Below are 24,836 nucleotides of genomic sequence, written 5' to 3'. Positions count from 1 at the left end.
CGGGCGTAGAAGGCCTTGTAACGTTTGCCGGAGAGAAGTAGTTCGAACAGTCCGTTACAGCGGTGTGAGGAGTCTTTATGGATGCTGACGGCCTTCCTGAGGCACCGTGTGTGGTAGATGCCCTCCAAGGCTGGTAGCAGTGTCCCAATAATCATCTGCACTCTGTGGAAGACGCTCCTCTCCACCTCCGTGCAGCTGAGATACCACACAGAGATGCCATACGTTAATATGCTCTGTGGTGCAGCGGTAGAAGGTTGTCAGCAGCGTCCTTGTCATAGATAAAACTTTTAATCCATTACTCCCCGCACCATTCACATTGATGCCCATTTCACTTGGCTTTACTCCCCTATCCCTTCCTGGGCGTTCTGCCCCGTTAATTCTGGTGTCTTCTCTTTTCTTTTACTCTCTTTCCCTTGTATCTCCATTTTGTCCTCCCTTCTCCAGATAAAATCCCACGGCCTGCCCGGTCTTACTCGTAAGTTGCATACTCGCAGTTATTTTCATCGACATTCCTAATACTCTCTCCCCCGTGTTCGATGTCTCTACGACAATATCCACTTACTGTCTGTGTGACAGCGACAAAGCGTTGGGAATTCTCAGAGGGTATTTTGTAGCAATCATGACGATCCATCTCAGTCTATTGAGATTTGTGTTTTTATTTATTTCAGGAGGAAGCTGGTCGCAAGAGCAGGTAGGACATGCGTTTGACTGAAACAATGTTTGTTTTTACAGTACCGCTCAAAAAAAACAGCTAATGCTCAGTTTCTAACCAGCTGTTAAATATTTGCAGGGTTATTGATGAAACCAAACCAATGTTGGTGGTAGATAGCGTGTTGCCCATTGAAAAGTATGATCGCACCCTTTTCTACAACATAGCATTGAGCGAAACATCTGATATCATCAAACGAGGTAAAACTGATACCTTTTCCATTGATCTTTTTTAAGACATCTTTATGCAATACTTATATGTGAAGATTAATGGTATTAATGGACTCTGGGGGTAAGTATCACAAAGACAAAGCAAAGATTGTTTGCATTTGAACAGATCCTTGTTCCTGGGAGAATGGGTTTGCTGTGCTGGGTGAAATTGCGTAGACTAGGCCTGTGTACTCGAGGGTTCAGGTGTATTAGAGGAGAATTCAGTGAAACACAAAGTCCTTACACGGCTCAGTGGGCTGGATGCAGGGAGGATGTTTCTCCTGTCTGAGGGGGTCTGGAGCCAGCGGAAACCCTCTGAATGTGAGCTGCACCATTTAGGACAGAGACAAGAAGACATTATTGCATGCTGAGACTAGGCAACCTTTAGAATTCACTGCACACCCGGTGGCTGTGCATAATCAGTCATTCAGTGCTCTTGGAGCCAGAGAGCTATGGTTGTACATTACAGAATCAGGCCATTGGGCCCATCACCTCCATGTCCACCCTTTTCCCCAGCCACACAAATCCCATTTGCCCACATTAGAACCATATTAGTCTGAAGAAGGGTTTTCGGCCCGAAACGTTGCCTATTTCCTTCGCTCCATAGATACTGCTGCACCCGCTGAGTTTCTCCAACATTTTTGTGTACCTTATTCTACACTTCGTTTGCCAAATCGCAATGCCTCTTAAATATAGTGGTTACATCTGATTTCACCACCTCCTATGGCAAAATATTCCAGGTATTAACAACCATTGCTGTTCATTTTATGTTTTCATGGCTTTGATGTGAATGTAGGAGGTGTGACTACTAAGTTTGTGGAGAATGGGTAATGTTGGGGATAGCAAGGTAGTCTGTCAAAGTCTGCAGAAGGATATAGGCTCGATCATCGAAACCTTATTGTCATGTAGGGATATCAATACCGGAGGTTGCAGGTGGTTGCCGGAGGTTGCAGGTAGGGAGACTGACAAAAACCTCCGGGAACCGCACGGAAACCTTGGGCAAAGTCTCCAGAGGTTTCCGTTCAGGTTTCCTAAGTGGGACAGGGGCATAAGTCTCTTTGAAGAGCAGCCACGAATGGCAACTGAAATGCAGGAGTCAATTTGTAGACAGGAACACACAAAAGGAGTTTAAAAAGATGCTATACAGTGCGAAATGATTTGGGTTTATTTCAATTGTAGTATTAGAAGCACCAAGCACAGAATTCATATAAATCTTTCTATTCAGTTCTTGTGAATGTTACTGGTGATGCGAATTATCCAAATTCAACATCAGGGTATTAAGTGTATCTTGTATTAATCTACAAACCTACAATATTGTAAGTGGTTAAGAAGTGTTTAAGATGGAACTGCAGATGCTGGAAAATCGAAGGGACACAAAAATGCTGGAGAAACGCAGCGGGTGCAGCAGCATCTATGGAGGGAAGGAAATAGGCAACGTTTCGGGCCGAAACCCTGAGGCTAAAACCAAGTTTAAATGATCTATCACACCAAGGGGGAGGGGTATAAAATGACCCTATCTGCTGACCTATGACCTATAAATGAACAATTATCTGCTGCCTTGGGTCTACCAGACACCCTAAATGGACCCTTGGACCCATCTAGGCTAGCCTAGATATTAAAGATACCAGTTAAAACCAGGTTTAGATGGTCAATTACAGCCTTGGAAATACAAAATCACCCATTGCCTTGGTCCTACCAGATTCACCAAATAGTCCCTGAATTGCCTAACTGGGGGGAGTTGAGGGTTTGATAGGCACAAGGCATCCACACCCCACACCCCCTCTCCACCCCCTCTCTCCCCAGTTCCTCCACCACCCCCCCCCCCCTCTTCCCCCCACCTCACTGGCTTTCTCTGCCACATGGAGGGGGTAGAGAGGGAGGGGGAGGGGGTAGAGGCAGCAGCTACCGGTCATGGAGCACAAGCCTCCCCATCGGGCACCGGGCCCAAGCTAGGCTGCCGGCGTCGTGGACCAGAGCGAGGACCGCAGCGCTCGGAGGACTGAAAAACAGCAGAGGGCTGGCAGGGAACTCACCAGCGTGACAGTCTACAACTCTGTCAGTTTCACCACCTCCAACGTGACCTCACCACTGGCCCCATCTTCCCATCTCCCCACATGTCTGCCTTCCGCAAAGACCGCACCCTCCGTAACTAAATATGTTAATCTATTCGTAAGAAATTGATAGATGTTTAGATCTGGTAATTGAATTTTGTAATTAGCTAGAATTAGGTAACTAACTAATTATATGCTTTAATTTCAAGTCATCTAAGTAAGATTGTTTCATATTTGTTTCAGAATGCTTCAATCTATAATAACTGAACATTTATTTTAGTTCTCTTAATTTTTAAGAAAGTTATGGCCATTTGACTGTCCTCGATCACAGCTTTTGTGTTAAGTCAATGGAAAAGCAATAGGGAACAAGATGCTAATTTCCGAGTATGAAAATGGCCACATATTCTTATAGAAACTTACAAAATTCTTAAGGGGTTGGACAGGCTAGATGCAGGAAGATTATTCCCGATGTTGGGGAAGTCCAGAAATAGTGGTCACAGTTTAAGGATAAGAGGGAAGTCTTTTAGGACCGAGATGAGAAAATCATTTTTTACGCAGAGACTGGTGAATCTGTAGAATTCTCTGCCACAGAAGGTAGTTGAGGCCAGTTCATTGGCTATATTTAAGATATGGCCCTTGTGGCTAAAGGGATCAGGGGGGTATGGAGAGAAGGCAGGGATGGGATACTGAGTTGGATGATCAGCCATGATCATATCGACTGGCGGTGCAGGCTCGAAGGGCTGAATGGCCTACTCCTGCACCTATTTTCTATGTCTATGTTTCTATGACTTTTTTTAATACTGAAGATATGAAAGTGAATTAGGTGACAAATTAAACTTCTTTTTTTGCTTTATCTGTTGGGATAAATTGCAGACTTGATTTTAAAAATCTCAAAAATTTGTAACATTGCTTGATGGGGGCACGCACATTGAATTCTCCCAATTTTGTTAGCCCTTGCTGTCTCCTCCCCTTCCTACCTCTCCTTCAGCCCTCTGACTGTCTCCTCCTCCTTTATCCGCTATTCTCCCCGCCCCCCACCAGTCTGAAGAAGTGTTTCGGCCTGAAACCTTGCCCATTTCCTTCGCTGCCTAGATGCTGCTGCACCCGCTGCGTTTCTCCAGCATTTTTGTCTACCTTCGATTTTCCAGCATCTGCAGTTCCTTCTTAAACAAATAACATTCACCAAAGATCCTATAGCTCCGAGATGGGATCTTTGCTGCCGCATGGAGTCAGTCGCATACAGGTGGGACAGGCCTCGTAAACACTGCCTCGTTAACCTGCCGTCACTCATGAGCGCGCTCCAGTTAAAGCTCCATTCACAAAATCATTTGTTCTCTCTGACGTCACCGGGCCGCCCACTGACGCGTGATTGGCCGCCCGTGATCACGATGGCCCGCCCACTAACGTGTGATTGGCCGCCCGTGATCACGATGGCCCGCCCACTGACGCGTGATTGGTCGGCCCAGATCTGGATGGCCCGCCCCCTTAAGCGTGATTGGTCGGTCCAGATCACTATGATCCGCCCCCGGATGCGTGATTGGCCGGCTGAGATCATGATGGCCCGCCCACTGTCGCGTGATTGGTCGGTCCAGATCACCATGTCCCGCCCACTGACGCGTGATTGGTCGGCCCAGACCAGGATAGCCCCCCCCCCCCCCCCCCCGCTGACCGCGTGATTGGCCCGCGCCATCCCTTCTCTCCAGGGATCTCAAGTCAAGTCAAGTTTATTCGTCACATACACAGACCCAGAGATGTGCAGTGAAATGAAAAGTGGCAAATGCTCGCGGACTTTGTGCAAAAAGACAAACAACCAAACAAACTATAAACACAATCATAAACACACACATATTATTTTACATATTAAATATTGGAAGGAAAAACGTTCAGTAAAGTTAGTCCCTGGTAAGATAGGAGTTTACAGTCCGAATGGCCTCTGGGAAGAAACTCCTTCTCAACCTCTCCATTGGCTATTTCCATGCCTGACCTGTTCCGCTGAGTTATAGACCCAGAGACAGACAAAAAAACAAACAACCGTGCAAGCTATTCATTCACACATGGTCAGTATCTGTACATTTAATAGTGTTATTTATTCATGCGGTGACTTCGACTTCTGAACATTCATCACCTATCGTTCCAGAGAGTACTCGTGGGAAAACGTTAAAACGCGTGCAAAGGTTGTAATTTGTCTGTACACAAAAAAGCTGGAGAAACTCAGCGGATGCAGCAGCATCTCTAATGAGCGAAGGAAATAGCCAACGTTTCGGGCCGAAACCCTTCTTTACTCTGATGGTGGGTGGGGTGCGGGGAGAAGAAAGGAAAAGGGAGGAGGAGGAGCCTGAAGGCTGAGGGAGAAATGGGAAGGGGAGGAGACAGCAAGGGCTAACAGAATTGGGAGCATTCAATGTTCATGCCCCCAGGATGCAGACTGCCCAAGCGGAATATGAGGCACTGCTCCAATTTCCGCTGGTGCTCGCTCTGGCCATGGAGGAGACACAGGACAGAGAGGTTGGATACGGAATAGGAGGTGAAGTTGAAGTGCTGAGCCACCGGGAGGTCAGGTTGGTTAATGCGGACCGAGCCGAGGTGGTCGGCGAAACGATCGGAAGCCTACGCTTGGTCTCAGACTCTGCACAATAACATCACTTCAATACCAGACACTGCAATGAAGAAGGGGCCTCGTCCCGAAACGTCACCCATTCCATCTCTCCAGAGATGATGCTTGTCCCGCTGAGTTACTCCAGCTTTTTGTGTCTATCTGCAGTTCCTTCTTATACGCTCGATTTTATTTAATAATCTCATGTGTAAACTTGAATTCAATGATTCAATTATACTCTATTGTCACGTGTACCTCGTGACTGTGGGATTATTGTCTTTGCATGCAATCCGGTAAAATACAGACCTCGCCTCCTCCATGGCCAGAGTGAGTCCCACCGCAAATTGGACGAGCAGCACCTCATATTTCACTTGCGTAGTTTGCACCCCAGCGGTATGAACATTGACTTCTCCAATTTCAGGTAGTCCTTGCTGGCCTCTCCCCTTCCAAGCTCTCTCACATCCCACTGTCTCCGCCTCTTCCTTTCTTCTTCCCCCCCCCCCCCCCTCCCCCACCCCCATACCAGTCTGAAGAATGGTGATAACATCACTTCAATACCAGACACAATAACATCACTTCAATACCAGGCACTGTAATGAAGAAGGGGTTTTGTCAACCATTCTTTTCACCAGAATGACATCCCATTTAACATCATAGACAGGCCATTTGGCCCATCCTATCCAGTCAAGATTTCTGCTCCACTCATCATCCCTCCTATCTATTCTCCACACCCGGTAACTATATCCCAAATTCCATGAGCCCTAATGTGTTTACCCCACTGTTAATCCTGGCTAAAATGGACCAGCCAGGACTTCAAAATGGGGTTAAGTTTCAGGGTTTGCTGGGAAATTTGGTCAAATTGGAATTGCTCTCTGGGACTGGCTGCGAGAGGATGCCAGGAAGTCTGGAACTTAGATACAATTTGCAAGCAAAGAATGGGAAGCCTTGCAAATCCTGTCAATCTGGTACAAAATGCATAGAATGGATTGGATGGCTGCAAACCAGACATATACCTTGTAAATAGCTTGTAAATAATGTTGCAGAGTCTGACTCTGCTAAGTGTTGATTGGATGAGGTGTTGAGCCTTGTCTGAGAGTTCTGTTCATCGGGGTAAATGTTTCCAAGTTGACTTCATCTTGAAGTCGGTTGTGAATACAATGTATTGAATTGTTGTATCATTGGGTTAACCATATAACATATAACAATTACAGCACGGAAACAGGCCATCTCGGCCCTACAAGTCCGTGCCGAACAACATTTTTCCCTTAGTCCCACCTGCCTGCACTCATACCATAACCCTCCATTGCCTTCTCATCCATATGCCTATCCAATTTATTTTTAAATGATATCAACGAACCTGCCGCCACCACTTCCACTGGAAGCTCATTCCACACAGCTACCACTCTCTGAGTAAAGAAGTTCCCCCTCATGTTACCCCTAAACTTCTGTCCCTTAATTCTGAAGTCATGTCCTCTAGTTTGAATCTTCCCTATTCTCAAAGGGAAAAGCTTGTCCACATCAACTCTGTCTAGCCCTCTCATCATTTTAAAGTCCTCTATCAAGTCCCCCCTTAACCTTCTGCGCTCCAGAGATTAAAGACCTAACATTCAACCTTTCTCTGTAACTTAGTTGTTGAAACCCAGGCAACATTCTAGTAAATCTCCTCTGTACTCTCTCTATTTTGTTGACATCCTTCCTATAATTGGGCGACCAAAATTGTACACCATACTCCAGATTTGGTCTCACCAATGACTTGTACAATTTTAACATTACATCCCAGCTTCTATACTCAATGCTCTGATTTATAAAGTCTAGCACACCAAAAGCTTTCTTTACCACTCTATCTATATGAGATTCCACCTTCAAGGAACTATGCATGGTTATTCCCAGATCCCTCTGTTCAACTGTATTCTTCAATTCCCTACCATTTACCATGTACGTCCTATTTTGATTTGTCCTGCCAAGGTGTAACACCTCACATTTATCAGCATTAAACTCCATCTGCCATCTTTCAGCCCATTTTTCCAAATGGCCTAAATCACTCTGTAGACTTTGGAAATCCTCTTCATTATCCACAACACCCCCTATCTTGGTATCATCTGCATACTTACTAATCCAATTTACCATCCCTTCATCCAGATCATTGATGTACATGACAAACACCAAAGGATCCAACACAGATACCTGAGGCACCCCACTAGTCACCTGCCTCCAACCCGACAAACAGCCATCCACCATTACCCTCTGGCTTCTCCCATTCAGCCACTGTTGAATCCATCTTGCTATTCCTGCATTTATACCCAACAGTTTAACCTTCTTAACCAACCTTCCATGAGGAACCTTGTCAAAGGCCTTACAAAAGTCCATATAGACAACATCCACTGCTTTACCCTCGTCAATTTCCCTAGTAACCTCTTCAAAAAATTCAAGAAGATTAGTCAAACATGACCTTCCAGGCACAAATCCATGTTGCCTGTTCCTAATCAGACCCTGTTTATCCAGATGCTCATATATATTATCTCTAAGTATCTTTTCCATTAATTTGCCCACCACTGAAGTCAAACTAACAGGTCTATAATTGCTAGGTTTACTCTTAGAACCCTTTTTAAACAATGGAACAACATGCGCAGTACGCCAATCCTCGGGGACTATTCCCGTTTCGAATGACATTTGAAATATTTCTGTCATAGCCCCGGCTATTTCTACACTAACTTCCCTCAATGTCCTAGGGAATATCCTGTCAGGACCTGGAGACTTATTGACTTTTATATTTTTCAAAAGTGTCAGTACTTCTTTTACTTTGAAACTCATAGTTTCCATAGCTACTCTACTCGTTTCCATTACCTCACATAATTCAATATCCTTCTCCTTGGTGAATACCGAGGAAAAGAAATTGTTCAATATCTCCCCCATCTCTTTTGGCTCTGCAGATAGCTGCCCACTCTGTCTCTCCAATGGACCAATTTTATCCCTCGTTATCCTTTTGCTATTAATATAGCTGTAGAAACCCTTTGGATTTACTTTCACCTGACTTGCCAAAGCAACCTCATATCTTCTTTTAGCTTTTCTAATTTCTTTCTTAAGATTCTTTTTACATTCCATATACTCCACAAGCACCTCATTTACTTCATGCTGCCTATAATTATTGTAGAACTCCCTCTTTTTCCGAACAAGATGTCCAATTTCCCTTGAAAACCAGGGCTCTTTCCAATTTTTACTGTTTCCTTTCAACCGAACAGGAACATAAAGATTCTGTACTCTTAAAATTTCCCCTTTAAATGTCCTCCATTTCTCTTCTACATCTTTCCCATAAAACAAAATGTCCCAGTTCACTCCTTTTAAAAACATCTCGCATCTCATCAAAGTTAGCCTTTCTCCAATCAAAAATCTCAACCCTAGGTCCAGTTCTGACCTTCTCCATAATTATATTGAAACTAACGGTATTGTGATCACTGGACCCGAAGTGCTCCCCAACGCATACCTCCGCCACCTGTCCTGTCTTATTTCCTAACAGGAGGTCCAGCACTGCATCTCCTCTAGTAGGTACCTCTATGTATTGCTGCAAAAAACTATCCTGCACACATTTTACAAACTCCAAACCATCCAGCCCATTTACAGAATGTGTTTCCCAGTCTATGTGTGGAAAGTTGAAATCTCCCACAATCACTACCTTGTGCTTACTACTAATATCTGCTATCTCCTTACATATTTGCTCTTCCAATTCTCGTTCCCCATTTGGCGGTCTATAATACATCCCTATAAGTGTTGCTACACCTTTCCCACTTCTCAGTTCCACCCAAATAGCCTCCCTAGATGAGCCCTCCAATCTACCTTGTGCTTACTACTAATATCTGCTATCTCCTTACATATTACCTGCACCTAATTTCTATGTTTCTATGTTTCTATCCTGCCAAAGCACTGCTGTAATATCTTCCCTGACTAGCAATGCAACACCTCCACCTCTTGCCCCTCCAATTCTATCACACCTGAAGCAATGAAATCCTGGAATATTTAGTTTCCAATCACAGCCCTCCTGCAACCATGTTTCACTGATCGCCACAACATCATACTTCCAGGTGTCTATCCATACTCTAAGCTCATCCACCTTTCTTACAATGCTCCTAGCATTAAAATATGCACATTTAAGAAACCCCCCGTCTCTTCTTCTCTGTTTATTTCCTTTTTTTTCTTTCTCCTCTTGTGTCCGAGTGCTTCCCTTTTCTGCTTCCTGCCTCCCATTCTGTCTACTAGCTTTCTCTATTTGAGTCCTTCGCCCCGACCATTCTAGTTTAAAGTCTCCCCAGTGACCTTTGCAAATTTCCCCGCCAGGATATTGGTCCCCCTCGGGTTCAAGTGCAACCCATCCTTTCTGTACAGGTCCCACCTTCCCCAAAAGAAGTCCCAATGATCCAGAAACTTGAATCCCTGCCCTCTGCACCAGTCTTTTAGCCACGCTTTTATCCTCCACCTCGCTCCATTCCTACTCTCACTGTCGCGTGGTACAGGCAGTAATCCTGAGATTGTTACCTTTTTGGTCCTTTTCCTTAACTCTCCTCCCAACTCCCTAAATCCTCCCTTCAGGACCTCTTCACTTTTTTTACCTATGTCATTTGTACCAATATGTACCACGACCTCAGGCTCCTCTCCCTCTGATTTCAGGATATCTTGGATGCGTTGAGACACGTCCGAGACCTTGGCACCAGGGAGGCAGACCACCATCCTGGTCTCCCGACTGCGTCCACAGAAACGCCTATCCGACCCCCTAACAATAGAGTCCCCAATTACAATTGCCCTCTTCTTTTTTTCCCTACCTTTCGGAGCAACAGGGCCGGTCTCTGTGCTGGAGGCCCGTCCGCTGTCGCTACCCCCGGGTAGGCTGTCACCCCCATCCGTACTCAAACAGGAGTACTTATTTGCAAGGTGTACCGACATTGGAGTACTCCCTCGTTCCTGCCTCTGCCCCTTGCCCTTCCTTAGCGTGACCCACATGTCTCTCTCCCGTGGTTAGGGAAATGCCTGTTATGTATGGGGTTAATCGATATGTGTAATTGGGTGATTAAGAGACAACCCCCATGTGGTTCGGCCCCTCGAGTTTGTGGGACAGATAAAAGTCCCTGGTCACGAGGCTCAGGGCCGATCATCTGGAAGAGCGCTCAGGACCAGGTACCCTTCTGGAGTGCCTCTGTCTGTGCGAGGCCTAGAGGGCTTGAACAGATAGATGCAGGGATCGAACCCACGGTGGGATAGGTACAGTGTGTGATCTGTGACTCGCTTTTGGTAGAATACAATTAATTGATTCAAGTGCTTGATTCAGTGCTTTTACTGAAACTAGACTGGGGGGAAGCTTAGAACCGAGCAATTATCAGCGCTTGAATTTAAATTTATCTCTGCTGTTGGCATCAGTCCCTCCAATGCAAGTGAGGTCCATATTCTCATGACTGCATTCCTTTAGGTATTTATTGAAGACCGCGTTACATTTCAACTTTGATTATTAGTCTCCCCTTCAATTTGAGATATTATTTCATCCCCACACATTTAAATCCACCGATAATATTAAATTCCCTCATCATTCCTGAAAACTTCTACAGATGAAATCCCATGACCTGCCCAGTCTTTTCATTAAGTTCCATCCTCTCAGTTATGGCGTCATTCTCATGAACATTCCTTGTGCTTTCCCCCATCGTTCTACATCTCTGCGACAATATCCGCTTTCTCTCTGCATGTCAGTGGTGATAAGAGTTGGGAAATGGGAATTATCAGAGGGTTGTAGAAATTTGGTGAAATTCCCGCTGTCGGGATGAGGACGGTCCATCTCAGTCAATTGAGATTTGTGTTTTATTTCTTTCAGGAGGAAGCTGGTCGCAAGCGAAGGTAGGACATTGTCTTGACGGAAACAGTGTAAGTGTTTTGTGGAACACCTTAACACATTTCTAATGCTCAGTTTATAAACAGCTGTTCATTATTTGCAGGGGTAGTGATGAAGCCAAACCACTGTCGGTGGTAGATGAAGCCTTGCCGATTGAAAAGTTTCATTGCCCTGTTTCGTTCAACACGGTATTCAAAGAAACATCTGATGACTTCAAACGAGGTAAAGCTTGTACCTTTTCCATTATTCTTGTTTCTGATATCTTTAAGCAATACCTAGATGCAAACATTAATGGTCTTTTGGACTGAAGGGAAATTGGATCTACCACTAAACCCATCAGCTGGGAAGCATCACAGAGTTAGAGGTTCATACTCTCCTGCTTTGGGTGAAATACTGTGGCTATTCACCCTATCTGTGCACCTTATATAGATCTTATACACAGCTATAAAAACACCCGGACGGGCTCCAAAGACAAATGTTCCTGCCTGTACAACGTCTCCTTATAACCCAGCCCTTCAGACCTGATGAAATTATCGTAAATACTTTTGCACCCTCTCTAATTTACTAACAACCATATTGTGTCAAATTTAATATCCTGACCTATGAAAGCATGAGTGACAAACACAATCTTCACCACACTGCCTGTCACTGTTTCATCTTCCATGGCACTGTGTACCTGCAGCCCGAGATCTCTCAGTTCTATAAAGTTCCCCGTTTACTGTGTATGTCCTGCCCTGGTTTGTCTCAGCAAAGTGCATCACCTCACCTTCACATGGATAAATACCACCTGCCGTTCCTGAGCCCATTGGCCCAGTTCACCGGGATCACATTTACTCTCAGATCACCTTCTTCACTCTCCACAATGTTACCAATTTTAGTTCCATCTGCAAACTGACTAACCGTGCAACCTACATACACACCCAATCGTGTATATAAATAAGGAACAACAGTGGACTCTGTCTCCAGTCTGAAACACGACCCTCTACCAACATCCTCTGTCTGCGACCTTCCGGTAAATGTTGTATTCCATCGGCTAATTCACCCCGGATTCCATGAGATCCAACCTTCTAGAGCAGCCTCTCATGCGGTGTGTAGAAGTTGCATCTCTCAGAGGGCAGTGAATATCTGGCATGTTGTGCCCAAGGTGGTGGTGAAAAGCTGAGTAATTGGATATGTGCAACTTGGCTACAAATAAATATTTGATAGATCCAATATTTAAGATTATGGGGAACTCGCACAGAAGAGGAATTGGTGCCAGCTTAGATCAGCCATGACCACATTGAATGGAGGGGCAAGCCTGAGGAGCGGATTCTAATCCTGCTCCTGTTTTCTTGTGTTCCTATGCTCCTGTGTACCGATAAATTGACAGACTTGACACAGAGGAATTGAAGCAAAGATTAACAATACTTGTTTCTGGGACAATGAGTTTGCTGTGCGGGGTGAGATTGAGTAGACTAGGCCTGTGCACTCTAGAATTTGGGTGTATAGGAGGAGATCTCAGTGAAACACAAAGTTCTTACAGGGCTCAGTGGGTTGGATGCAGGGAGGATGTTTCCCCTGTCTGTGGGGTCTGGAGAACGGGCACCCTCTCAGAATGTGGGCTGCAACATGTAGGACAGAGATAAGGAGACATTACTGCACGCAGAGACTGGGGAACCTTTGGAATTCCCTGCACAGGTGGCTGTGGAGACTCAGTCATTCAGTGCTCTTGGAGCTGAGAGCCATGGTTGTACATTACAGCGTCGGGCCGTTTGGCCCATCATGTCCATGTCCACCTATTTCCCATCTTTACTAATCGATTTGCCCAGATTACATTGGTATTCTTCTGCACCTCACCTAGATAAGTGCCTCAAATATAATGATTAGATCTCACCACCGCCTTCTCTGTAGCATGTTGCAGATATCACCGACTCACAGTGTAAAGAAAACTTCCTACTCAGATCCACTTTAAAATTCCTTGCTCTCAAGATAAACTTGTACTCTCTTGATTTGATATCCCTGCTGCAGCACCGATCTCTGCTGTATTCCACCAGTCACAGACCTCCAAGCAGAAAAATCATCCTTCTACCGCTACCTTCTACCTCCAACCACCAAGCCAATTGTGGATCCATTTCACCAGCTCGCCTTGGATCCCACCTGCCTTCACTTTCTGGACCAGCCTTACATGTTGAACATTGTCAAGTCCCTCAGTGAAGTTCATATATTGGTTCACAATGAGATCAGTGTGTTCTTGGTTGTACACACCCATCAAATCCACCCGTGAATCCCCTCTCTTTCAGCGACCCTACAACCACAAGTCCCCACACATTCTGTCCAACACCCGATCATTCAACCTCTACTTCCTCCCATGGTCCAAGCCACCCCTCCCTCTCTCTCACCCTCCACTCAAAGAAACAGGGGCAGGTCCTCTGGCCCCTCATGTCTCCCCCTCCCATTCACTATGGTCATGGCGACTCTACCCCACACCTCTACCTCCTCTTTAACAACCTCAAACTACCACTCACCTCAATATCCTCTTGATCCGATCTGCCTCCATTTCTGAATAGCCCGCTTCATTCCTCCATCCCCACCGCAATCTCGCAATCCTCCTCACTCTCCGCACTCGTCCTCCCCGTCCACCCTCCCCCACCTCACGATATACCCCTCTCCTTCCCTGGATAAAAACTCTGGGAAAGATGTGTGTTGTCCACCCGATGTGGTTGTGGGGTGAAATCCCGAGCAAGGTTCCAGTTGTCCGCCCGCCTGTGCCTGAGGCCGAGCGGCTTCTCCCCCGGTCCCGGGGCCGCGCTGCCCGAGTCTCCCCCCGACCCCCGGGGACTCTCTGATTCTCTGCTTCTCCCCCCAGTCTCCGTCACCCTGGATGTGGAAACAGCGCATCCGGAGCTCGAGGTGTCTGAGGATCGGAAGAGGGTGATACTGACCCGGACCGTGAGGAGTCTCCCTGACACCGGGAAGAGGTTTACACACTGGGAGTGTGTGCTGGGATCGGAGGGATTCACATCGGGGAGACATTACTGGGAGGTGGAGGTGGCGGGGAGTCAGTTGTGGAGGCTGGGAGTCGCCGCAGAGTCTGTGGAGAGGAAGAGACCGGTCCCACTGACCCCGGAGACTGGAATCTGGAGCATCGGGCGGTGGTGGGATGGCGGGGTTGTTGCATTCACCTCCCCTCCATCCCCTCTCCCCGCCCGTCCCATCCCCGGGAGGGTGGGAGTTTATCTCAGTTACGAGTCCGGGACAGTTTCATTTCACGACGCGGACACCAAGTCCCATCTCCACACCTTCACTGGGAATAAATTGACGGAGAAACTTTATCCTTTCTTCTGGCCTCAAGGTCTAAACGACTGGCTGAGAATCTGCTCCGGTTCCGCTCCGGGTGTGTAAAACAATGTAAATGTGGGAAGAGTGAAATAAACAGCAACTGAAATCAGAGCTGTCTGTCTGTCTGTCGATCCGTTCATTTTAACGCGTTAACCGCGTCCGGCAACGGAACAGAAATTACTTTTGTGAAAATATAAAGATTGAAACAATCTCCCTTCCCGCGGGTTCAGCAGCAGCCGCGGGCGGCGGGTCCTGAGCTCCGGGCTCCCCCGGGTCCTAAACTACCCCCCAGTCACAACGCGACACAAGCGGTGTTGGTGCGGAAATCAACAGCGGCGTAAAGGCGAGTTTGGGGATAGGTGGAGATAGAGGGGCGGAATAACATCGGAAGTGGTCAAGATATTACTTTTGATATAGATTTAAACTAAAATGTATTTACAAATATGATCCGACATAATATTTATAGCGGATACATGGATAGAGGTGTTTTAGAAATTGGTATATATGAGGGAGATTGAATTGAGTTATGCGAAGTGCGTGTAGGATGGTGTTAGTGTGCGGAGATTGTTGGTCGGCGTAGATTGGTGGACCGAGGGGCTGGTTTCCACTCTGTGTCGTCAAATTAAACAAATTGCGAGCAATTTCGCAAAGTGCAAAGTGAGTAACTCAGCTGGTTTCCCCCAAGAATGATACCCAAAGCGTTTAGATACTCCAGCATTTTGTATCCACAAGTACATCCACTTCATCCCGAATGAGGAAGTTCAAACAGGCTGCCACCTGGCGTCACCTCGTCCGTTACTTAATTCTCCAACACATTGCACAACACCGGATCATGCAAACTATTCCGAGAATAATTTCACCCCATAATTTTGCTGGAGCTACTATAGAAAACATAGAAAAATAGGTGCAGGAGTAGGCCATTCGGCCCTTCAAGCCTGCACCGCCATTCAATGTGATCATGGCTGATCATCCAACTCTGTATCCTGTACCTGCCTTCTCTCCATACCCCCGGATCCCTTTAGCCACAAGGGCCACATCTAATTCCCTCTTAAATATAACCAATGAACTGGCCTCAACTACCTTCTGTGGCAGAGAAATCCACAGATTCACCACTCTCTGTGTAAAAAATGATTTTCTCATCTCGGTCCTAAAAGACTTCCCTCTTATCCTTAAACTGTGACCCCTAGTTCTGGACTTCCCCAACATCGGGAATAATCTTCCTGCATCTAGCCTGTCCAACCCCTTAAGAATTTTGTAAGTTTCTATAAGATCCCCCCTCAATCTTCTGAATTCTAGCGTGTTCAAGACGAGTCTATCCAGTCTTTCTTCATATGAAAGTCCTGCCATCCCAGGAATCAGTCTGGTGAACCTTCTCTGTACTCCCTCTAGGCCAAGAATGCCTTTCCTCAGATTAGGAGACCAAAACTGTACGCACTCATTTGTTTTTTGTATAAAAATTCAAAAAGTTTGGACTGAAATTTTTGAAACAAAATTAGTTAAAATATAATTGATACCAAAAGCAGAATTGATTATTTTTGGAACAATGGAGGGCAGCCCTGAACTAACTGTTTCAAAAGAATCTATTTAATGACGGGTTAATAACGGGAAAAAAACTTATACTTAAATTATGGAAAAACGCCCCAATACCAACAATAAATATGTGGATTTCAAATATGTTCGAAACATTACACCTGGAAGATATGAGACTCCTTCTTGCAGGCAAATCAGACCACTTCCAAAAGACGTGATCTGCATTTATCGACTTACTACAAGTATAAGGTGCAACAGTACTCTGAAAAGCAATGGGTTCAGGACCTGGTAAGGGGGGATGAAAAATACGAAGTTGGTATATTCCTTTCTGCTCTGTCTTCTTAATAGAGCTTTTGTTTCATTTTCTCTTTTGTCTTTTCTACGGCCTATTTCTTAACTTTTTTCTCTAACTTCGCATAATGGGTCTTTTTTCTTGATCACTTTTTCACACAATCACGGCTTTCTCACTTTCTTTACTTTTTTCTCTTTTTAAAGCTTAAAAAATGAAGTGGTACAAGAAATGTAATAAGTTATATTTGGCTTGTATTAATGTAATGTACTTTACTTCTAAAATAAAATTAAAATAAAATAAAATAAAATAAAAATAATAATAATAATTTAGCTTGTGGCATAGTGCGAAAAGAGTGAACACGTACACCACCAGATTCAGGGACAGTTTCTTCTCAGCTGTTATCAGGCAACTGAATCATCCTACCACAACCAGAGAGCAGTCCTGAACTACCATCTACCTCTTTGATGACCCTTGATCGAACTTTGCTGGCTATACCTTGCACTAAACGTTATTCCCTTATCATGTATCTGTACACTGTAAATGGATCAATTGTAATCATGTGTTGTCTTTCTGCTGACTGGTTAGCAAGCAACAAAGGATGTTCACTGTCCCTCGGTACACGTGACAATAAACTAAACTAACTAAACTGCCGTTAGATCTACTGCCTTTCGGCGCCAGAGACCCGGGTTCAATCCTGACTACGGGTGCTTGTCTGTGCGAGGTTTGTACATTCCTACATGGGTTTTCTCCGACATCTTCGGTTTCCTCCAACACTCCAGAGACGTACAGGTCTGTAGGTTAATTGGCTTGGTATAAATGTAAATTGTCCACAGTGTGTGTAGGATAGTGTTGATGTGCGGGGAACGCTGGTCGGTACGGGATCAGTGGGCCGAATGGCCTGTTTCAGCGCTGTATCTCGAAACCAAATTAAACAAATTACAAAACCAGGGCTAGACATGGCACGACAAACGTGAATAAAAGCATTACATCAAAATTAATTAAATATGCTACATATTTTTTACACAATTATGAGATTTCAAATATAGTACCAGGAATTTTCATTATCAATCCCTTACTACAATGGCAAATGAATACACTAGATGGCAGTAAAATGTCATTCGTTTTTAATTTACAGTCAAAAAATCCAGTTTACAACCCAGCGATATGAATATTGATTCCTCTAGCACCCTAACCTCTGCATCCCCTCTCTCTCTCTGTCCCTTCCCCACACAAGTACTTCTTTTTTTTAATTTTAATTTTTTATTTATTTATTTTTTAAAAAAATTATTTATTAGTAGACATATTATACAATGTAGTTACATATTATAGTAGAAAAAAAACTTTTCATATACATCAGTCATACATTATTAAAATTTTCCATTATCAATTACTTCTGCTTCTAGTATTTTTATTTTTTATAGAAAGCGAGAAAAAGAGAGGGTAGAAAGTTACAAATAAAAAGGAAAGCAAAAAAAAAAACACAACAGAAAAACAAGGGAGGTGGAATGGGTTACCTGTGATACATCAATGGAGATAGGTTCGTAGGTTATAAAGTATAGAGTATAGTTTTTCATCTGTTCCTGAGTTCAAGTTTCAGCTGGGTCCTCGTGCTGTGCCAGTCTATCCCTTCAGATAGTTAATGAATGGAGCCCAAATTTTATGGAAAAGATCTTGTTTGTCCATTAAGACAAGTCTAATTCTTTCTAAGTATAGGGTCTCCGACATTTCCGTAATCCACATTTTGATTGTGGGGGTTGTAGGGCCTTTCCAAAATTTTAATATTAATTTTTTTCCGGTTATTATGCTGTAATTGAGGAAGTTTCTTTGGTTTGTTGTGAGTGTTAAGCTTTGTTCTGATATTCCAAGTATTATTAATTTTGTGTCTGGGTCCAGTTTTGTATTAATAACTTTTGAAGTTATTTCAAAAATATCTGTCCAGAAATGTTTAAGTTTTATACAGTTTGCAAAAGTATGTGTTAAATTAGCCTCTAAATGTAGACATTTATCACAAATAGGAGAGATTTGTGGGAAGATTCTATTTAGTTTTATTTTAGAGAAGTGTAGTCTATGTAAGACCTTGAATTGTATTAAAATATGTCTGGCATTTAATGAACATTGATGTATTTGTTGTAAACTTTCGTCCCACATATCTTTCGTGATAGGATGACCTATTTCAATTTCCCATTTGTATCTATGTAGTTCGGTCGGTGGTACCTCGTTATTTAGTAGGGTGTTATAAATATAAGCTATTAGTTTTTCAGTATTAGGATGCTTGTTCAGACACTCATCAAGAATTTCTGATTCCCTATTCCTGTAAACTTGTGTATTAGATTTAACATAATCTCTAATTTGTAGATATCTGAAAACATTATTTGAGTGCAGTCCATAATTCAGTTGTAACTCTTGAAATGAAAGAAAAGTACCTTTCCCATAAAGATGTCCTATATTTTTGATTCCATGATTTTTCCATTGTGTGAAACCTTTGTCCATAAAGGATGCTTTGAACAAAGGATTATTTACAATGGGAAGGCAGAGTGGTATATTATTCAATTTTAAATCTTTTTTTATTTGTTTCCAAATTCGTATTCCACTATGTATTATGGGGTTTTCTTTATAGGTTTTTTTGTGCTGTTTTGTGGGGGCAAATATGATCGGTCCAATTTCAAAAGGTAGACAGTCTTCCTTTTCCATCATTAGCCAATCTGATTGTTGGTCCATTTCTTCCAGCCAAAAATTCATGTTTTTAATATGGACTGCCCAAAAATAAAATAAGAAATTTGGCAAAGCCAGACCTCCATTTATCTTTGATTTACATAAATGTTTTTTACTTATTCTATGATTCTTATAATCCCAGACAAAACTTGTAACAATGGAGTCGACTTTTTTGAAAAAAGTTTTTGGGATATATATCGGAATTAATTGAAGTAGGTACAGTAGTTGCGGTAAAAAAATCATTTTTATAGCATTAATTCTCCCAAGCATTGAAATGGGGAGTGTTTTCCAGTATTGAATATTCTTATGTAGTTTATTCAGTAAGGGTGGGAAATTTAGTTTAAATAAAGAGGTATATGTCTTAGTTACCCAGATTCCTAAGTATTTAAATTTATCTTTAACTATTTTAAAAGGGGATTGTTGTATTGTATGTAAATTGAATTTTGTTATTGGCATGATTTCGCTTTTATTCCAATTGATTCTATATCCCGAAAACTGACCAAATTGAGTTATTAGATTTAATAGGTTTGGAATACTAGTTTCTAATTTTGTAATATATATTAGTATATCATCTGCATATAAGGAGATTTTATTCCTTGTGTCTCTAGTATTGTATCCAAATATTCCTGGATGGTTTCTAACGATTTCTGCTAGGGGTTCGATTGCAAGAGCAAATAATAGTGGGGATAGTGAGCATCCTTGTCTACAGCCTCTAGAGAGATTAAATTTAGTTGATAACATTTTGTTTGTTAATATTCTAGCTGTTGGGTTAGAATATAACAATTTAACCCATGTACAGTACTTCTCTCCTAGTTGAAATTTTTCCATCACCGAAAATAAATATGGCCATTCTACCTGGTCAAATGCTTTTTCAGCATCTAACGAGATAATTGCTAGCTCTGCGTTGGGGATTCTATTGGAGTATATAATATTAAATAATCTTCTCAGATTAAAAAATGAATACCGTTTGGGGATAAACCCTGTTTGGTCAGGATGTATTAATTTACTGATCACTAAGCTCAATCTATTAGATAGAATCTTAGTTAATATTTTCTGATCAGTATTTAAGAGGGCTATAGCTCTGTATGAACCTGGGTCTTCAAGATCCTTGTCCGTTTTTGGTATAAGTCTGATTGTTGATTCATTTAGAGTTTCTGGGAGTTTCTGTTGAGTATAAGCATATTTGTACATTGTCTGTAGGCGTGGGGAAAGCAAGTCATAAATTTTTTTATAAAATTCCGAATTTAGACCATCGGGTCCTGCCGACTTTCCGTTTTTTAAGGACTTTATTGATTCTTCAATGTCTTTTATCGTAATTTCAGCCCCTAGCAATTCTCTCTCTTTCTGATCTAGACCCGCAAACTTACAATTCTGTAAAAATGTTTCCATTCCCGTTGATTGTTCTGTTATTTTAGATGAATACAATTTTTGATAGTATTGTAGAAATCTATCATTAATATCTTTAGGCAATGTTAATGCTTCTCCCTTATCTGTTCTAATTTTGTATATTGTTTTTTCCCCGTCCAATTTGCGAAGTTGACGCGCTAATAGTTTTTGTGGTTTGTCACCAAATTCAAAATTTAATTGTTTTGTATGTTGATAAAGTTTTATAACTTGGTCTGAATAAATCTTGTTTAATTTATATTTCAATACTGCAATTTTATTGTGTTTTATCGTGGATGGTGCTGCTGCATTTTCTGTATCTAATTGCTTTATTTCCATTTCCAGTTTCTTTTGTTTGGCCCTATTCTCTTTATTAAAAAATGATTGGGAAGAAATTAATGCTCCTCGTACAAATGCTTTAAATGTTTCCCAAAGAAGCGAGGCAGAGATTTCAGGGCTATCGTTAGCCTCAAAAAACATTTAAATCTGTTTTACTAGATATTCATTACATGACTTATCTTTTAAGATTTGGGGATTAAATCTCCATTGTGACTGTGTCTCTGCCATTCCGTTTACTTTGATCATAAATGTTAATGGGGCATGGTCTGAGATTATGATGTTGTGATATTGTGAGTTATAGGTGAATGGGATAAGTTTTGAATCTACCAAAAAATAGTCTATCCTTGAGTAAGTTTTATGTACTGGTGAGTAAAATGAATATTCTCGGCCCGATGGATTTTCAATTCTCCAAACGTCCTTAATATTAGTGGTATTAATGTATGAATTTAAAAATTCACTTAATCGAGATTTTAGTTTTCTTTGAGTTGATGATCTGTCCAAATAAGCATCCAATGTACAATTTAAATCTCCACCAATTATTAAGTTTTGTTGTGTACCTTCCGGGATATTGTTAAGAATTCTCTTAAAAAACAGAGGGCTATCAAAATTTGGTCCATACACATTGAGGAGAGTCACCTTTTTTAAGTATAACTCCCCTATTATTATAATATATCTGCCTTCAATGTCTTCTATCGTTGATATATGTTTAAAGGGTATACCTTTACGAATTAATATTGCAACACCTCTTGATTTATGTGAGAATGAAGAATGGTACGCTTTAGCAATCCATTTTGCTTTCAGTCTATGTTGTGCTTCCTTTTTAAGATGTGTCTCCTGGAGAAATATAATATCTGTTTTCAATGATTTTAAATGTGCTAACACTTTGCCTCTCTTGATAGGTTCATTAATTCCCTTAACATTCCAACTACAGAATTTAATTCCCTCACCCCCAATTTTTATATTCATGTCTTGCATCTTGTGATTAAGTGGTAGAGCAGATGATTCAGCACACTCAACCCTACCTTATACTTGAACTTCAGGTAGATGAATTTTAGGTCACGTCTGTTTTCCATCCGAACGTATCTCCTTAAATAAAATATGCAATTCCATTCCAAATACAAAATATAATGTGATATAAGATAAAAAAAAGGTGATAGCTAATAGGGTTAGTAAAGTGTGGAAAGTAAAAAAGAAAAGCAACTACAACTACAATTAGTGCAGTTAGTGATAGCCACCCTAATGTGGCTAAGCATCTATGGACTTCCGTAGCTTTTGGTTTATAAAAATACTAGCTCCGTGCTTTCCTTGAAAGGAAAGTTTCCAATTCGATGCATACAATTTGTGGGGGGGGAAAGAAATATTGATTATATTCCATTAATGGTATAATTAGTAGTCTCAAATTGAGATATTAGTTTTGTATAATCTAAACATTTATCAAAGAATAATCAAAAACGAAAACATCAGGGCAAGGGCCATCAGACATTTCTCATTATAAAATACCTGAATCATACTTTACTTATATTTCATACTTTTAATTAATTCTTAAATAATCTAAATAATCTTGTTATCATTAGTTAGTGTTAGTTAATATTCTTGATTATAAATAGTTGTTAGAGGTTAGAGGTTAGTACTAGAATGTTAGTTTTATATATATCCGTTGTAGGAAATATACCCAATTCTTATTGCGAATATTAGGCAACTCTTAAATATAATAGTTTAAAGTTTAGAGTTCCATATCTTCTCTGCGAGATAGCAGTGTCCGAGTAGGTGTTAAGAGTTGAATATTTTTCAATCTTTGATCTTGTCTTCGACTTTCTTGGCAAATTCAAATGCTTCCGTGTGCTTGATGAAGAAGTATTCCTTCTTCTCGTAACTGACTCTCAGTGTTGCGGGGTATAACAGTCCATATCTCAGATTCTTTATGTTCTTCAGTATTCTTCTTGTTTCTGTGAACAACGCTCTTTTCTTAGCAACTTCCACGGGGTAATCTCTGAATACGCTAATCTTGTCTCCTTCATATACAAGATTTCTGCTTTTACCAATTTTCCTCATCATGTCATCCAATACATGGTCATATTGGACCTTTACTATCATTATTCTTGGTCGGTCGCCCACCTTTGGGCGACCCACTCTGTGCGCTCGGGCAAGTAATGGCGCCTGATCCAGGTTCAAAATTGTTTTCAGTACTTCTGCAGCAAAATCACGGGGGTCACGAGTCCCCTCTCTGCCTTCCTGGATGCCCACGATTCTTAAATTCTGACGCCTCTGTCGTCCCTCCAAGTCTGTACATTTTTCAGTTATTTGATACAATAACTTTGATAGGCGTTGGTTCTCAGTGATGAGTTGTTTTGTAGTTGCGGTGCTTGTCTCAGCAAGTTCCTCAAGTTCTTTTACAATCTTGTAGTGTTGGTCTAATGTCAGGAGAATAGGTTCAAGTTTAGAATCAAATCTGGATTCCATCTTATTCAGTTTTTCATTTACTTCTTCAACATTTTGAGTCATATTTCTTTCCATTTCTAATTTCCAGTCTTCAAGGACTTCGTGTACAATCTCTGTAACATCTTCTTTAATTTGGTCTTTCATTTCTTTTTTAAAAGATGCTAGCTCCTCTTTAACCTCTTGAAAGTTCTGTCTAAGATTTTTAAGTTCCTCCTTAAGGAACGTTTTTAATTCTTCCATCTCAGTCTTTTTCTTCTTCTTTGAGATGTCTTCTCGGGATGCTGTTAAACCTGAGGCCGAGGCTTCAGTTGGGCCTACCTCTTTAGTCTTGCCATTTTTTGCCTTGTGGGGGGGAGTATGTTGAGTCGACATACTGCCGGTGTCGCGCGCCTGATGACGTCACGGGCTTAGTGCAAAACAATCGGTCCCAGTTTCTGCAGGTAGGATCTGTCTTTTCCTCCCGTTTTTTCGGATTTTTCACGGAGCTAGTTGGCGCGAGTCCCTCCTACTCCATAGCGCCACCGGAAGTCCCACACACACAAGTACTTCTACCAGCTTCAAAGCCGTCTTGTTGAGTCTCATTGTCTGTAACTCATTCGCATCCAGCCCGCAGCTAACATGGACATTTCTTCCCAATAACCCTTTCTGGCTTAAGCCCTCCCTTCACCACCTCCAGTTTAAATTCCATTTGGAATTTTTTGGAGGACCAAGAAACCAAGAGCCAAGAACATAGAAAATAGGTGCAGGAGTAGGCGATTCAGCCCTTTCGAGCCAGCACCGCCATTCAATATGATCATGGCTAATCATCTAAAATCAGTAACCCGTTCCTGCTTTCTTCCCATATCCCTTGATTCCATTAGCCCGAAGAGCTAAGTAGACACAACATGCTGGAGTAACTCAGCGGGACAGGCAGCACCTTTGGAGAGAAGGAATTCCTTCTCTCCAGAGATGCTGCCAGTGCCACTGAGTTACTCCAGCATGTTGTGTCTCCCTTCAATTTAAACCAGCATCTGCAGTTCTTTCCTAGCCGTAAGAGCTATATTTAACTCCCTCTTGAATATATCCAGTGAATTGGCCTCCACTGCCTTCTGTGGCAGAGAATTCCACAGATTCACAACTCTCTGGGTGAAAAAGTTTTTCCTCATCTCAGTTCTAAATGGATTACCACTTAGTCTCACACTGTGACACCTGTCACTGGACTCCCCCAACATCGAGAACATTTTTCCACCATCTAGCCTTTTTCTAACCAAGGCCTGTTCCCTTTATCATTGTTATGTTTTTGCATATCTTGCATTCATTTGTTCTATATCTTCCTCTATCACCATCTATATCTCTTGTTTCCCTTTCCCCTGAATCTCAGTGTGAAGAAGGGCCTCGACCCGAAACGTCACCTAT

General features: G+C 42.3%; 1 long non-coding RNA gene across 1 annotated transcript; it reads left to right on the top strand.

Annotated features, from left to right (window-relative positions):
• The first annotated feature begins 321 nt into the window (after window positions 1–321).
• LOC116966280 lies at window positions 322–14,304 on the top strand. Its single transcript, XR_004409966.1, has 4 exons — window positions 322–475; window positions 669–691; window positions 791–909; window positions 14,274–14,304. It is a non-coding gene; the product is annotated as an uncharacterized LOC116966280 (long non-coding RNA).
• Window positions 14,305–24,836: the final 10,532 nt, after the last annotated feature.

The sequence above is a fragment of the Amblyraja radiata genome, chromosome 36 (genome assembly GCF_010909765.2).
Source record: "Amblyraja radiata isolate CabotCenter1 chromosome 36, sAmbRad1.1.pri, whole genome shotgun sequence".
NCBI classification, from domain to species: Eukaryota; Metazoa; Chordata; class Chondrichthyes; order Rajiformes; family Rajidae; genus Amblyraja; species Amblyraja radiata.
The sequence above is the reverse complement of the archived record's forward strand: the minus strand, read 5'-3'. Positions and strand labels throughout refer to the sequence as shown.